Here is an 18,210-nt window from a genome sequence, read left to right as displayed (position 1 = left end):
AGATGCAATGTTTGCTCTGAGAGTGTTGATGGAGAAGTACAGAGAATGTCAGAAGGAGTTGCATTGTGTTTTTGTAAACTTAGAGAAAGCATATGACAGGGTGCCTAGAGAGGAGTTGTGGTATTGTATGGGGAAGTCAGAAGTGTTAGAGAAATATGTAAGAGTGGTACAGGATATGTATGAGGGTAGCGTGACAGCGGTGAGGTCTGCGGTGGGAGTGACGGATGCGTTTAAGGTGGAATTGGGGTTACATCAAGGATCAGCTCTGAGCCCTTTCTTATTTGCAATGGTGATGGACAGGTTGACAGACGAGATCAGACAGGAGTCCCTGTGGACTATGATGTTTGCAGATGACATTGTGATCTGTAGTGAGAGTAGGGAACAGGTGGAGGAGACCATGGAGAGATGGAGATATGCTCTAGAGAGAAGAGGAATGAAGGTCAGTAGGACTAAGACAGAACATATGTGTGTGAATGAGAGGGGAGGCTAGAGGAATGGTGAGGATGCAAGGAGTAGAGGTGGTGAAGGTGGATGAGTTTAAATACTTGGGGTCAATAGTTCAGAGTAACGGTGAGTGTGGAAGAGAGGTGAAGAAGAGAGTACAGGCAGGATGGAGTGGGTGGAGAAGAGTGTCAGGAGTTATTTGTGACAGACGAGTACCTGTAAGAGTGAAAGGGAAGGTTTACAAGAGGGTAGTGAGACCAGCTATGTTATATGGGTTGGAGACAGTGGCATTGACAAAAAGGCAGGAGTTTGAGCTGGATGTGGCAGATTTAAAGATGTTAAGATTTGCGCTGGGTGTGACAAGGGTAGACAGGATTAGGAATAAGTACATTAGAGGGTCAGCTTAGGTTGGAAGGTTTGGAGATAAAGCCAGAGAGGCAAGATTACATTGGTTTGGTCATGTGCTGAGGAGGGATGCTGAGTATATTGGGAAAAAGATGCTAAGAATGAAGCTACCAGGTAACAGGAAAAGAGGAAGGCCTAAGATAAGGTTTATGGATGTGGTGAGAGAGGACATGCAGGTGGCTGGTGTGACAGAGCAAGATGCAGAGGACAGGAAGAAATGGAAACAGGTGATCCACTGTGGCGACCCCTAATGGGAACAGCCAAAAGAAGATGATGATGAATCACAATAAGTGAATGTGTTGCTTTTAATCTATAATTTCACTCATTTTATAATAAGAAATGACAGATATGAAAATCCTTATGTGTAGGAAATGGGGACAAGAGTGATGCACTGATAATTAAAATGTACTAACTTTCATCAATGTTCACATAAAACAAACCTGATGCTTTAAGTAAGTTAGCAACAAACAAAATGATTACTTAAATGCTGGCAAATAATGAAATACAACTTCTGATATATCCAGTAAAATACATTGTATTATAAACATTAGATATAAATATTATTGCCATCTATTTATATTAAGTAATAAGTTTTGAAAAACTTCATCAATAAGGGTGAATATGTTAAATAACTGTGTGCTATAATCTTTTACTGAGGTTTTATATATGATACATCCTACTTTACTATGATTGAATTGCTTGTCATCTGTCTTTCATGTAAATATTAATTGCTTATACAATAAGTAAACATTTATATTGCATTAGAATTATGTCTTATCTACAGTAATACTATATCTGTTAAAAATATAAATATTGCTTATTCCTATTACAAATATTCTTCATATGATAATTCAATTTATGGAGCTCAGATTGGATTGCCAAGGTATGAGTGATAATCTGATGGACTTAGGTTTATCCATCAAATTAGGAATGATTTTCATTCCATGGCTAGTGTGGATATTAGTTTTGTTAACATTTATTAATTTAAATTTGTTATTTCTTAAAAACATTTTTAGTATGCCTGATCAAAACATTAATTTATTGGTAAACACTCAATGTATAAAACTGATAATTTCCTTTAAAAACTCAAACATATACTTTATAGTTATCAGAAGAAAATGTCTAATAGTCACAATAAAACAAAAAATACATAGTCTAAATAACCTAAGATGGATTTAACTTTATTATCTTTAAATACCAATGGCTTAAACAATCCTAGCAAGAGATCAAATCTACTGAAATATTTAAAACTCAACAAAGCGCAAATTGTCTTCCTTCAAGAAACTCATTTCAAAACAAATGACGATTACAAATGGAATCCTAAGGAATATATGATATTGATGCAATCCACTTATAAGACAAAGACAAAAGGGGTAACAATTTTATGAAAAACAAATGTGATTAACCCAGAAATCATTTATGAGTATGAAGATAAAGAAGGCCTTATGGCATTAGTAATAGTTAAATATAATAATAGAATATGGACCCTAGCCAATCTATATTAGTTCCCAGGTATTGGAACAAGAACTGTTAAAAAACACTTGGATTTAATTTCCAGTAATTATAAAGGCAACTTAATATTAGGAGGAGATTTTAACTGTATATTTGATATTTCTGAAACTACAAACAAAAGACCACTGTGTACATCTGCTGTATCAAAAGCTTTAAACAAGTGAGTAGAATCATTTCATCTTGTCGATACTTTCATATTTAAAGAAGATGAATCTTTGTTGTTTTCCCATCAAGATCACAGATTTGATACCCAAACTAGAATAGATGAAATATTTTCTGCCCATGACTCACACTTTAAAATCATTCATCTCTCAATCACTCCCTGCCCCTTTTCAGACCACAATTCATTGATACTAAACTTCAAAATGGGTACAAACCATTAATCTTTAATTCCAGAATTCCAGCATATATAACCAAAATTAAATAGTCCAAACCCTGGTTAATATCTGAATTACAGTTCTTTTTAGATATTAATTACACCACAGAGATAAATAAAATAATGGTATGAGACCCATTAAAAGCTTACATATATGATAAAACCCTAACTTGGTATAAAAAAAAATCAGAGAATGGGATTCTGAATTATTAGATCTACAATCCAAAGTTTTGTCAGTAAAAGCTGAAAAAAAATCAAAATCATTTGGAGATGAGAAAGAAAGTAGAAGTATTAAACAATAACTGCAATGAAATTCTAACACATAAAACTAGTTTAGCTTTAGAAAACTAAAAATTAATACCTTGGCCACTTCTCCCAAATATCTACATAATGTATCCACAAGAATCAAAATACAATCAAACGCTAATAAATTACAAGTATGTTCCATGAAAAGAAAGGGAAAATGTCTTGGATATAGGTGACATTCTTGATGTGCATAGAAATCACTATATGGAACATTTCCAAGAAGAAAATATACATATCAATCAATTAAATCTAGATGAAAAATGTACTAATATTAAAAAAATACCAGAAAAATTAAAACTAGATCTGCAAGCACCCATATCCTACAACAAAGTACAGATACAATAAAAGAGGGTAAAAAATAATAAAGCTCCAGGTATAGATGGCATAATTATGGAAATATATAAACTTTTCCCTTCAAAGATATTATCCCTCTTCCATAAAACTCTATTAGAAATTCAGTCACAGGTATTAATACCACCATCTTGGAGATATTCCTTAATCACACCAGTCCTAAAGGAAAACAAATCCCAAACCTCTGTACCTCATATAGACCAATATAATTATTAAATAATGACTATAAGATATTTATGACAATATTAACTAACCAAATGAAAATACCACTATCCAAAACAATAAATAATGATCAAACTGGATTTATATATCATAGACACACACGACAATATTAAAAGGATAATTTCTCTTATAGATTATGTTAATAAAGAAAATAAACACTCATAATTGGCTTAGATATAGAGAAAGCCTTTGATTCCCCAAATTGGGAATATTTATTCAAAATTCTAATGCTATTTGAATTTCCTGCATACTTTGTTCATCTCCTAAAGAATATATATATATATATATATATATATATATATATATATATATATATATATGTGTGTGTGTGTGTGTGTGTGTGTGTGTGTGTGTGTATATATATATATATATATATATATATATATATATATATATATATATATATATATATATATATATATATATATACAAATAATTTAACATATGTCAAGTTAGGTCCTTTTACCTCTGAATCTATGTTGTTTCTTTCGGCTTTTCCCGGTTAGGGGTCGCCACAGCTGAACTCCGGTCCACTAATGATTGGTAGTTGATTTTTACATGCCGAGTTACCAGCCCTGATGCACAACCTTCAACGAAAGTACACCCATTCACGCATGTCTCCACGCAGAAGACGCTCTAGCTGAGAATCGAACCGAACAGCGTCTTACTGTGAGGCGACAACGCTACCACAGCACCACCACCACGGGTCAAAGCATTAAACAAAGATGTCCCATGTCACCAATTCTATTTGCTCTGGCTATTGAAATATTGGCAGATTCAATTCGTAACAATATAAAAATCAAAGGAATAGATGTTTATGAACAATACAATTCTAAAGTAATGCTATTTGCTGATGACATATTACTAACATTATCTAATACAAAAGAGACATTAGAATAATTAGATATACTGATTGACAAATTTCACATGACTTCAGGCCTCCATTTCAATAAATCAAAATCAATTTTTTTATTTTTAAATAAAAAAAAAAAGAACTGGAAACTAAGGGGGATCACATCATAGGAAAAATACCTAAGTTAAAATATATAGGAATTGAGTTATGCAAGGATAATAGTGAATTAGTCTCAAACAACTGCAATAATATCATCAATACAATTAAAATCTCTGGAAAAATGAAATAAAATAAAATTAACATTTGAAGATAGACTACAGTTAATAAAAATGGTTTTACTACACAAGACTCTATATATAGCTTTGGCAATACAAATGTTACCAGAAAGGAATATACTCAAAGAAATAAACTCATTCCTAATACAATTTTTATGGTTTCCCAAAAGAAACAGAATAGCTTTAATACATCATATCAGACCATGGAAACAGGGAGGATTAAACTTTCCTGATATAGAAACATATATAAAAGCATCAATATCTAAAACAATCTCACATTGGATATGCCCAAATTACTCTGCAAATTGGAAAGAATTACTAACTGTAATATCAATAAATGAATTTGATTTACAAAAAAATTTCAAATAACAGATACAAACAATTTGCCATGGCACATATGTATTAGTATGCAATATAACATAACTAAACCCACTAAAACTTGTATGATTAATTATTACATTGACTCATTTAGGAAAAGTATTAATGCAAATACAGATTTAAAAATCTGGTTTGATCTTTTAACACCATTTATAGTCACAAAGAACTTTCCACATAAAATATATAGAGAAATGACTAATTCCCGGGAACAGAAAGATTTGTTTGTTGGCTCCAATGTATCAAAGAACTAAATGTTTTAGATATGCAAGTAATAAAAACAACATGCAAAATTCCACAACAGGACTGGCTAACTTTCCAGAGTATTCTGTCATATTCACAAGATTTAAGTAGAATAATTAACAATTCTTCATTTAAAGACATACCTAAATTTACGAAATACATATATGAAAACATATGTAATGAGTTTGACAAGGGAAACAGTATTTCAAAAATTTTCAAAATATTGATAAACTATAAAACAACACCCAAAACCTCATATTGGAAATATATAACAAAAGGACACTTAATACAGTTAACTGAAGATATTAAAACAAATATCTTATTATCGATAAAATAGACATCCTTTACACAATAATGGAACGTTTTTAATTGGAAATGCTTGCACAGAGGATTCATAACCCCAGACAGAATCAGTGAAATTAGCTCTTACATAAAAGGAATATAAAAGTAAAGCACCTAAACCCAGGAACTGTGACACGAACAGTTTAATACAAGTAACGCTAAAAATTCACAACACATTTTCGTCCTTGACTTCATCAGATAAAAACACTCTGGTGAACTCACCTTAAATACATTAACTAATTCCTAATAGCCAATCACAAAACTAATCAAATAAATTAATTAAAAAGCAATTAAAACACATACACATATTGTGCTTACTAATACCGCAATGAAGTTCATACCTTATAATAAATAACAAGTAAATAGCTGTATGAATGTATAATATATGTAAAAATATATAAAAATAAAACATATATATATATGTGTATATATATATATATATATATATATATATATATATATATATATATAATAAATAAACCATTTCTAAAATCTTAACATTTTGTTCTAAAAGTATAATATAAACATCTATCTGAAATGGTAAAACAATACTATAATTTGGCAGACCTCAGCTTTAAAACTGGCTTAAGTGAAATCATGTCATTAAGACCTGGTGTTCTGTTGGCTTCTAATACAATTTGCCAAAATAATTCTCTGTATTCCACCAATGTTTCCCAATTCCCCCCTCTAGGGTCGACTGGCACACTTTCTAACACAAAAAAATCTAAATGTAGCTAATTTACATACACTGGTGTGCTTGTATAATGCATTATTTTCTTTTTTAGTCCTAATGTCATATAAATGCTCATAAATTCTTTGCTTTAACATTCTTTCACTCTTCCCTATATAAAATGAATCACATTTTGTACAGGTAGCTAAATATATTATACCCTTAGTGTTACAATTAACATATGTTCCTAAAGTTAATATGTTGGAGATGTGAGCAAGTACACAATGCAGACTGGAACCACATTTTCTTTGATTGGGTTAAAATTAAGCCATTTTGGAATGATATTAATAACTTTCTAGAAGCTTTATTTAATTAATCATTTTATTTAACTAAAGCTCTTGTATTATTAAATGTGAACAAAGGTCCGCATTTGAATAGGTCAAACATGTATCTAGTATGGACTATATTTGCAATTTCAAGGAAGTGTATAACAAGAAGATGGAATACAAACACAATACCAGCTTTGGAAGACTTCTACAGCCTACCGAAGACCACAGCATTATTGGAAATTAAAATTAAAGAACTAAGAATTTATCCAAAACCATTTATCAACAACCCTTGGGAAAAGTCTTATCATTGACTGACACTATACAATAATTGATCAGACACTGATAACAGATTGGACATACTTAAAAAGTAACTGTATACATTAAGATTTGTTATAGTGTCAGGTTAATGTAAATAGTGTACAGTTATTTAAGATGCTATGTATAAATACTATGTAATTAATTCAAATGTATTTGAAAAATAAAAAAAAATTGAGAAAAGAGCAGTTCACTTCCTGCAACATGTAATGTAGGTTAGCTATGTAATGAGCAGACATGTATCATGCTTGCTCAACCTGTACTTCCCACAATACACCTTACATTTCTTCTAGACCACACTGTAGTAGTTGTGAGGCACAGCTTAACTGCCATGCTGGATATATGTTTCTTTACCATGGAAATATTCCACCCACAAAATCAGTGCCTAAATACCAGTGTATGGGGCATTTAGGGCAGGTCTATATACAATACCAGTAAATAGACTATTGCCAAGTTGTGTTGTTGTTTGTACTGAAGCAGCTGCAATACATTTGGCCAGAACAATATAGATCATGTGCTTTAAGATTTCTACAGCCACATACATCCCCCAATAAATCCTTTAGAACTCATGTGGTATATACCCGAGTGTCAACATAAGTATTTTATCTCAAACATAGCACATTTCTGTTTTGTTAAAAGTGTCCTGAGATCCAGAATATTTAAAATGTACCATGCAATTCATATTAATGAAAACAGTTAACTCTTTGACTTTGAATGCCTTAAATGGAAATAGAATGTGATAGACCACTGCTACTTAGCTTTATGCAGTTTTGGAATATTATGCTCTTGCCTTGCACAGATTTCTTTACATTTTCAATGCAGTACTTAGCTATTCTATTATTTTTTTTGACTGTGGTAGTGTGCTTACCTAAAAAAGATCAATATCAGTGACTACACAGGCTCGTAAGAGGAAAAATGTTTACTAAAAGTAAAAACAGAAGAGTTCACATATGTAAATATACATTATATAACTTACTAAATACTAAAAGCAAGGTTGCAAAGGTGAGGAAGAAAATAAAAATAATTATCTGAGGCAAAACCATCTATTCAGTTAAATACTTTTGCATTTCCATTTTTACTTAAGACTTCTATTACGTACGTAGAAAATAAAAGTTACTCTTTAAATAATAAAACTTTCATAGTCATATAATCCATCTCCATTACAAAATAATTCCACTAAAATCCATTTTTTATTGGAAAAAAATACATATTGCTGTGCCTAATAATCTTCAGTACTTGTTTGTGTGGTTGTGAGGGAGGGGGCATTGCCACACCTCAGTCCAGCATCTTGATGTGGGTGGTTATAGTCTGTGTAATACCACTATTTCCAATAATCAGCTATAATTTCACATTATAAGGGAGTAAAAAAATAGCACTGAAGGTGATCTTAATTACAGAATGAACATGCTGTTTACAATAAAACAGCCTCGTGACCCTTTGAAGGAAAAGATTTAATCTACCTTAGATTAACAGACTATTTATTCAGTGAATTGTCCTATGTAATTTTATTAACTACATTTTTTTAAAGGACCTACAGGTTTATCAAACTTTTAGTACAGTCACCAAAGTCAACACTGGTTCTACGCTTAATGTGATGTCTTCCCAAAGTTTTGATGTTTGCAAACTAATAATACATAAAATCATCCCTGTATTATTATTTTGTATGTGAAACAGCTGTTGCTTTTAAATACATCCCATCCCATAGAGCTTCTGCAGTGTAAAGTAAGCATTAGTTAAAAGGCCAGTGTTCAACATCATCATTAAATGGACAGCTAAAGAATTAATCTTCCAAATGATGTTAAATTGAATGATACCCAAGAAACTTTTAAGAAAGCCCTGAATGAACACCTCTAAAAAGATGCCAAATGCTCCTACTTCTGAGATACTGGCTAATGGTACCCTTTTTATTGTAACAGTTCTCCATGAAAATATTTATGATGAAAATGTTATGATGCTGCCATACTTTTATATAGTGCAAAACATGCCTCACTCAAGACTGTGATTTATTGTATTAGCAAATTGAAACTTTGGTTTTTAATATGCACTGTACTATATAGGCACATATCTGTATTATTGTAAGTGTGTATTGTCTAAAGCATTATATGCCCAGGTCGTGACTGTAAAGGACCAGATGACCAGTTCACTCATGTGGTAGACAAACTGCAAAATAAAGAAAAAAATAAACAATGAAGAAAATATTTAAACTGTTCTAATACTTTCTGTAAGCTAATAAGTTATTAAAGAAGGAACAGAATGGTTTTATAAAGGAAATTCTGGTCAAATTAATTTAATTGCTTTTATGACTGAATATATGAAATATGAGAATAAAAGGTTAAATATTAATAAAATATAAATAGGGCTGGATTCCAAAAACTATTTATGGACAGCAGCTGCTTTCCTGTTTGCATTTTCTATACTGAACAGATAAGAATGTGTTTAACAGATGTGTGTCCATTGTTGTCTGCCATACACACATACACTACTATGAGTCTGTATGCCTAACTGTTTCACTTGTGGCCTGAGCTGATGATCCCTGTTGGGATAGATTTGTATATGTTCAAATTGATATATGTTATAATTATGTTCCTATGTCTGATGCTCAGTGTGCGTATCTACTAGGTAATTGCCATTAAATGCAATCTGTGCTGCTGCTGTGGTGAGACAACACATGTACATCAATGTTTAAGGTGTGTACTTTTGTACGTGTGGCTTGTCATGACTCAAAGTTGTGTGCCAGATGGTGCCATGTTGCCTGGAAATGGACTTGTGATTGCACCCTCCATTGCCCATGCCTGTATCTTCTGCCCCCTGTGTCCTCCTGCTCCTCCTCCTCTGACAGATGCAGGATGCCATCTTCAGACATCTGGGGTCCTTGGGGAAGGTCACCTATGCTTGTAGCTGGAAGACCGTCATGTGCTGTTGTTAGCATAGTATGTAGCATGGTATACACAGTTATCATTTGTGCTGCCTTCTCAGATGTGTATTGTAGTGCACCCTATATGTGTCCAGACATCTGAATCTAGCTTTCAGTACACCAGACACACACTCAATGGTATTTCATGCTGCTCCATGCACTGTATTTTAGGCCTCCTCTGCATGGTTTGATGATTCTCTGTACAGGATCATTAGCCACAGCTGAAGTGGATAACCACCGGCATCTGTAGTGGGGGGTAAACACAAATGTTGTCATCATGAATATTGTTGAGAGGGATGTCCTTACCTTACATCCTAGCTGTGTTCCTGTACTTACTCAGTAGTAGTCCCTTAGGTATATTACCTTGCTGGAAGGTAGCCCTCAGACCACTTTCCCTCCATATGGCAGCATCCTGGACACTTCCAGGGTGTGTTGCCATGATGTTTGTTATGCTGATATCTACTGCAAACAGTAACTGCCAGCTCAGGAATGACCACCCTTTTCTGTTGACATAGCTGTCTGCTTCTGGATAAACTGGGGGTTTTGATTAAGATGTAGGTGCCATCTATCACAGTAAGTGCATGTGAGAAGTTTGCAAGGTTATATAGCTGGTGCATAGCAATTGTCCTCTCCCTGGGGGTAGATAGAAAATATATATACTCATCCAAGTTGTTGGAATGTTCCAGATGCCAGTACACTCAAGATGAGATACACTTTTGTTCCAACAGACTGTGGTTGCTTCACGATGTTTGGAGCACACATTTTGGACACAGCCTGCACCAGCTGTCTGAGTAGGAGATACCTGTCAATGATTTGTTGATCTGACAGTTGGCTTAGTTGCAGCCTTGCTCTCAGCCTAGCTGTCTGCCTTCTAGGATGCACAGCCACATCCTCCTCCATAGCCTATAGTATCTCAGCCTGTTGCAGTGCATTTACTGCAGGTAGGTTTTTTGTTTTGTGTTTTTTTTTGTTTGTTTGTTTGTTTGTTTTGGGTTTTTTTTGTTGATATTACAGATTCCTTCATATTCTTGTAATAGCTTCCATTCCTTGGGTTGCGGTATGGCATATGCTGAGGACTTCAGAAACAGAGCTGGTGTTGCAGTTTGTTGCATTTAAGCTGATGTGTTCTGGAATCTGATGGGCATGCACAGGATCTGTAATTATCCTACTCTGAATAGTTAAGTACTCGGACTGCTTACAGCTTGTCTTCTGAAATTGCAACCACAGCTGTATGCTAAAGTCTTTCTTCAGCAGGACTGTTATCATTGCAAAGTTTGGTAAACTAATGTACTAAATGGAGTCACATATGGTTAGTAAAAATGTCAGATTCCCATAGCATCAGACCTATGGATAACCACAGACAGATGACATTGTCAGTGATTTGCGATGTTATCATCATCACCACTGAGTGAGACTGAAACTACCAAACAGAGTTGATCACCTGTCACTGTTACTCTAATGCAGTTTTGGGTGACCACACTGACAGCTCACACCGCAGACCCTTCTGCAGCTACCACATATAGAAACACTTGGCCCAGGTTGGTCCACAGAGGAGAATGATGGGGTGATGCCAGCATGTAGCGATACACTGTGGGAAGGAGCATGAGTGTGACTTGATTGCCTGGTTGTGACTGCTGGGCCCACATTAGATCGGCCAGAAGCAAAATTGTGTGCAGGTAGCAGCACCAACACCGAGGGCCGGTGAGCAAGCCTTGGTATCCTGAGAGGGGGGTCCTACTTCTCCCATGTGGCAATTGGCTAAACACAGGCAGGGCACAGAAATCCCTGCTTGTACTATAGTACTTTCATAGCTAGGGATTCTACAGACCATGCCACAGATAACATACTTTCATGCCAATGACACAGAGACTTCACCGTGTCTGCGCTCCTGTCTTCATGCAGCACACCAAGTTGGTGCACTACATGATATGTGGCATGAGCAAGTGCATGCACATCAAATCCAAGATGGCACTGGGAATGTTCATTTGCCTGTAGATGTAGGTGGACATCCTCTGACACATGCCCCTGCACACTAGCTACATGCCTAAGTCGACTGTGATGGGCAATATCAATTTGTTGTAGGCATGCCTCTCAACCTCTTAGCACAAGAAATCAGGGGCAAAACCTAAAGTAATGAGTAACAAAGGCCCAAAAATAGGGACAGATTTTAAATATTGCTCTTAGAAAGTTAGAAAGTTGCTAGAATAACAGGACTTGTATTAGCATGTATTTTCTGAAGCATATGAGACCTGAAACTCAAATGCATGTTATTATTTAGTCATTTCAATCCTCAGTGATTTACTAGAAAATTAGAACATTTTGAGGAAGAGACCAAAAATATGAGGCAAAAATCTGGAGATTCTGTGAAAATCTTGACAGCTAAGAGGTATGGTTGTGAGAAACTGTCAGCAGTGGGGTCAGAGTGGGCTGTTGTCCACAGGCCTCATCCTGTCCAGCATCTGATATCTATCCCCTCATCATCAGTATGGCTGGACAAGTTTTCCTCCACATCTGAGGCTACAGCCACAACCACAGGACTGTCACCATCTGGGCTGGACTGCATTACCTTGTCAGTGTCCTGTGTACCAGGGGCCATGGTAGCATACTGAGACATATCAGATCTCGCGTTGGGAATCACTGGATGAGCTAATGAAAGATAAAGGCAGTTGATGTGCTAAGAGAAGAGACAGATGAAGTAGGTCAGGAGAATGTGCTTACATCACATGCTGTATATCATGGGTCCCTATTATATTAGTGAATGCACAGAACTGCGAAGGCTGTTTAGTTGAACGTCATTACGTGAAATGGCAAAATACCAAAAGTATGGAACAGCAATTTTTTTCCTAGGGAAAAAATCACTGGGCCATTTCCGGGACTTTGCCATTTCCTCCACTGTGGTGCGATCTCGGAGTTGGTACATTTAAGTAGGGGGGAGGGCAAAGCCCCCCACGTTATTTTGTGTTTGGATTTTTTTTTTACGGATCAGCGATTTTTTTCCCTGGGGAAAAAAAATCGCTGATCTGTGTGTTCGACATTTTGGGTTTTCGAGGATTATGAGTCGATTATATAGCATTCGCAATTTAGTGCGTTCGCTTATATAATATAGACCCGTATATCATTAATGACATATGATACATGTATCATACTGCAATGATCCAGCTAATAATGACTTACTATGAGGTCTTATCTGTGTATAGGCCACGGAATCTATATAACAGGGAGTTGACAATTATGTTACATATCCAACATACATGACATATGTGAGGAATACAAGCATTCTACACATATAACAAGTCTTCTTGGGAAGATGGCGCTGGAGTAGAGGGATGAAATGAAACTGTTGTAGGGAAACAAAGTCATAAACATAGCATTGTTAATCACATCCATGCCAACATGGACCATTCTAACAATGTTAAAACATTCATTAGGTATTACATACACATAGTAGTTGTCTGTGCATGAGATGCTGATGTAGGCTGCCCTATGAATGGGTAGATGGACATAGTGTTAATGGAGAACTACAACAAGAGTAACAACAATGACAGGTATGAATGAGAGGTAATAGCATACTAGTGACACCCTCCTGATGTGGTAAGTTTGTGCATCATAATGGGTGTTCTGCAGTGGTAAAGTAAAGACAAAGGCAACACAGTCATGTATGCAGGCAGCAGAATAGTCACATGATGACATATAAAACACAGTAACAAGGTCTGCTGATACTCACAAAATGCATGGTGTACCTGTTGGCCAGATGTCCCTGTGTAGAAAAACAGTGACATTAATTTGATGCAGCACAGGTCTGCCATACTGCAACCTATGAACATGTTGTGGTAACATATTTGGTCTGTTTGTAGGTGCAACTGCATGGCTTGTGCCCCCAGAGGATGTATCTGTTGCTTACAATGTTAGGGAAATATCAATATGACAGGAAACAGCACTGGCATGACATGAGGGTGAGGCAATGACAGGCATTGTTTACAGTAATGGTGTATGGAGGCACTCACCTACTGTTTCCTGCTGTTGTGCAGAAGTAGATGGACCTGTGAAAATGAAGGCAGACACCATTACGCATGTTGGCTGCACTGTTATGTCTTCACTGCAGTTGTATGTCAACATGTCATTACACTTACATTGATCATCATCACCCTATGTGGACTCATGTGCACGAAGCAATTCAGCTGCTGTAACACAAACATGACAATACATAAATATGCATGCAATAGCAATATGTACTGATTGACTCTATATGCATTAGTGTTATGCAAAGTAACACATACATGTGCAGCCTGGAAAACCTGATTCTATCCCACCCCTGGGTATGCAGTACTCACCACTCATCATATGCAGGGATGCAGAAACTGTGCCATCTCTCAGGAGGTGTCAATGGTGGGCAAACCTAGATCTCTCATACCATGTTGGCTGCATGGAGGCTCATGGCAGAACAGTGTCAGTGACAGGCCTCACAGGATCTATTGTGACCTCACACAGCATTAATCATGTTAGTGAGGTTGATCCAATCTTCATTTCCCCATACTGTATTTCTTGTCTCTCCAAGGAGTCTTCATCCATGTTGTCACAGACCATCCATTATAATGTTGTTCTGCTATGGGAAGTAATTGCTGCCTCCTAGGTCTGTTTGCCATCTGAAAGACAGTTATATGCAAATGTTTAGATTCATGTGGAGGCCCATATATGGAGATGATTATGTGGACAGCTTATGCTACGGCAAACACTATGCAGTCCTGTGCAATGCAAAAATCTATGACATTCTCACTGTGGCATATAGTAATGTGACATATAAACCCAGAAAACAATGCCTGAATACATAACAATTGTAACAGCAGCATAACATAATATCTCTAGAGGCTGTCTCTGGGATTTGAACCCCTTATAGTGGATATTTAAGTAATGGAGATCCAAACACAACAGAATCATTCCACAGGAGGCACACGGTAAGCAAGCGTTCCACATTGACATAGTGCTGCAATGCAACTGCAGCCTAAACAGACAACCAGTGTAAAACAGTCTGTCACATAACATGTTACACATGACTACCTTATATCAATGCAGTCATTACTGGGCAGTGCATGCCATCCACATTAGCAGAGAGCATCTGTAAATTATCAATTGAATAACCTACAGAAAGCATATAAAGCCTCAGGATCCATAAGCAGGTTACAGATAGCATGGATTATTTTTGTTTTGACTGAGTAGTTCTAATACTTGTTTTAAGAATCCTTAATGAATATATATGCATAACAGCAAAAGGAATACATACTAGATAGCAACATATGGATGTCAGAATCCATAGTTTTCCTTACATACACCACAGAGTGTATGGAGTCACCTGCAATACATGGGGAAAATCCATAAATCCATCTTTATGTGCTGTTCAGTTGTACTATTTATATCTATCTGTGCAACTGGATATGGGCAAGTACTGCATGTTATTGATGCAGATGTAAACACCTGTATGCATACAAGTAAATTCTACACCACTCCGACAAGTCACATTTTTCATAATGCACACATTTCCATAAATGCATTAATCTAAAGAGATACACATTTGATAAGGAGTAATGTTAACTCAGGTCTATAATGAGCTAATAAAGTCTTTCAGCTTTTCCCGGTTTGGAGTTGCCACAGCGGAACTCCGATCCGCTAATGATTAGCAGTGGATTTTTACAGTGCCGAGTTGCCAGCCCAACGTCCAACCTTCAAGGAAGGTACACCCATTCACGCATGCACCTACCTGCATGTCTTTAAGCATCACTCGACCATGGGGAGGACAGCCAGACTCCACACAGAAGGCGCTCCAGCCGAGAATTAAACAGGATAACTTACTGTGAGGTGACAATGCAACCGCTGCACCACTGTATCATATTTTTATTTTACTAGGAAAGTCCGACTGGACAAAGTCCTTTTTCAGTGGGGACCAGGGGAGAAAAGCTCCCTTAAAAAGGGAATGCTAACAGGTGCCAAATTACCTTTCCAGCTACCCATGACACAGGTATAACTGAAAGAAAGAGCCGCTATGTGCATATATCTTTTAAGTAATGTTTACTCCATACATAATTAATGACGTTTATTAAAATTTAAGGTTTTAGAATCTCATTTGTGCACGTCCCCATAAGTTCTTGAAATTTAGTGCATTAGCTTATTGTAACTGGAAGGTGCTCCATTGAGTTACCCAATAGATATTGTTAAATGGGACCATGTGTAGCAGGTACTCATTATTATTTTTTTTACCAGGAAAGTCCAACTTGGAACAAAGTCAATTTTCATAGGAGGTCTGGGAAGACAGACTCCAGATGTATGTCTTTGTAACATGGGAAGGAACCCACACAAACACAGGGGGGACATGCAGACTCCACACAGAAGGTACCCCAACCAAGAATCAAACTGGCGAATCTCTTGTTGTGAGGTAACAATGCAACCGCTGCACCACATTTTTATCGTGCTGGGAAAGTCCGACTGGACAAAGTCCTTTTCCAGTGGGGGCCAGGGGAGAAAAGTTCCACATTTACAATAGAGACTATGTACATAGATACAGAGTCAAACATAAAAGTGTTTACATATAAATATATATATATATATATATATATATATATATATATATATATATATATATATATATATATATATATATATATATATATATATATATTTATGTATGCATAAAGATTCAGAGTCAAATGTGTGTGTGTGTGTGTGTGTGTGTGTGTGTGTGTGTAAAACAAGAAACTTTAAACATTTATACAGTTGCAATTACTTTGAAGACTTGCTGTACTTAAACTTAATTACAAGCAGAGAAGTATTTTTCCAGTATTGGGCCTGGGAGAGGATTCATTTGCAAAATAAGTGTGTTTACATAGATGGAATGTCATAAAAAAGTGTTTACACTACAATTTTTTTATCATTCATAAGACTTCAGTACCTAGTGTATCCAGTGTACTTAGTATATTTAGGTTTAATATCCAGCAAAGTTGTCATATTTTCCTATAATTTGTCTCTAGGTTTAGATAAGAACCAATACTAACAGGGAGTAAAATGCACAGTTACATTCTATTAGTTCATATTTGCAAACTTTGACCAAGCAATTACACTTGCTGCATGTTTTTGCCTACTAGAAGTGATATTAGAATAAGAACAGACAAGAGTTAAGGGCCACTGGATCCTTAGTCCATGTCAAACTTGAGTGGGATAAATACTGTGTATCTTGGAAAGTACTGTGGTATGCATGAGATATAGTGGGAAACAAGATAGGCAAGGTAAGATGATGGAGTGGGGTGTAAGACGAAAAATCAGAGAAGCCTATCCAGGGTTATTGCAGGAACATAATCTTGTGTTACATAATTGAGATTTGAGTATTTTTTAAAGTGTGAAGAGTTAGCAATATTTGCTGGCAATGAGTTCCATATTTTGGCTATACAATTTGACTAAAAGGAATCTCCAGCAATGTTGTTGACTTTGGTTATGTTTAGTAAGGATTTATTAGTACAGTGTAGGACACAATTACTAGAGTAGGGATGCAGTAGGTTTTGAAGCACAGTGGCTTTATCTTCCAATGATCTGATAACATGATACAAGCACCACTTTTTAAATATTGATTTTGATGCATTTATAGATCAGACCATTGCTACCGGCCAACTGAGTGGGACCTCAGTGAGAAATTTTTTGAATTATGTTTTTCTTCATTGGACTATTAACATTATCAACATTATCAAGATGGATACTTCTAGGAGGCTTCAACATGTCCTGGCATCTAAGCCATACCACAGAACTTCTCGATGATTGTCATTTGGAACTGGATTGCAAGGGAGCATTGATGACATATGGGGATCTACTAGACTGGAATGCAGGTTTGCCACCACTATGATGACTATCATCAGAGGGACACAGAGGAGCTTTGTTGGAGGGTATCCAAAGTGCGTCAACAGCCGGTGGATGCCTACAGAAAATGTCGCAATCATACATATACATGAGAATTCCTTTGGAATTTAGAGATATAGCTGTGTCCCAAATATGTCAGATACATGCCTTTTAAAACTATTAGGCAGCTCTTCTGATGATTAGCTCAACTGGATAATTAAGAAGACATGCTGACTGTTCTCTATATAAATATGGGTTCCATTCCTGTAGGGTTTATTTATTCAATAATATTTATAATGCACATAATATTATACATTGTAGATGTACAGCTGTTTTCCAACATATAATGACATTATTTCACACATTCACTGTAGTCATGTATCACTGACACTATAGTCCCTGGGCC

The sequence above is a fragment of the Protopterus annectens genome, chromosome 2.part2 (genome assembly GCF_019279795.1).
Source record: "Protopterus annectens isolate FY-2018-M chromosome 2.part2, PAN1.0, whole genome shotgun sequence".
Classification (NCBI taxonomy): domain Eukaryota; kingdom Metazoa; phylum Chordata; order Ceratodontiformes; family Protopteridae; genus Protopterus; species Protopterus annectens.
This window is presented reverse-complemented; position numbering follows the sequence as displayed.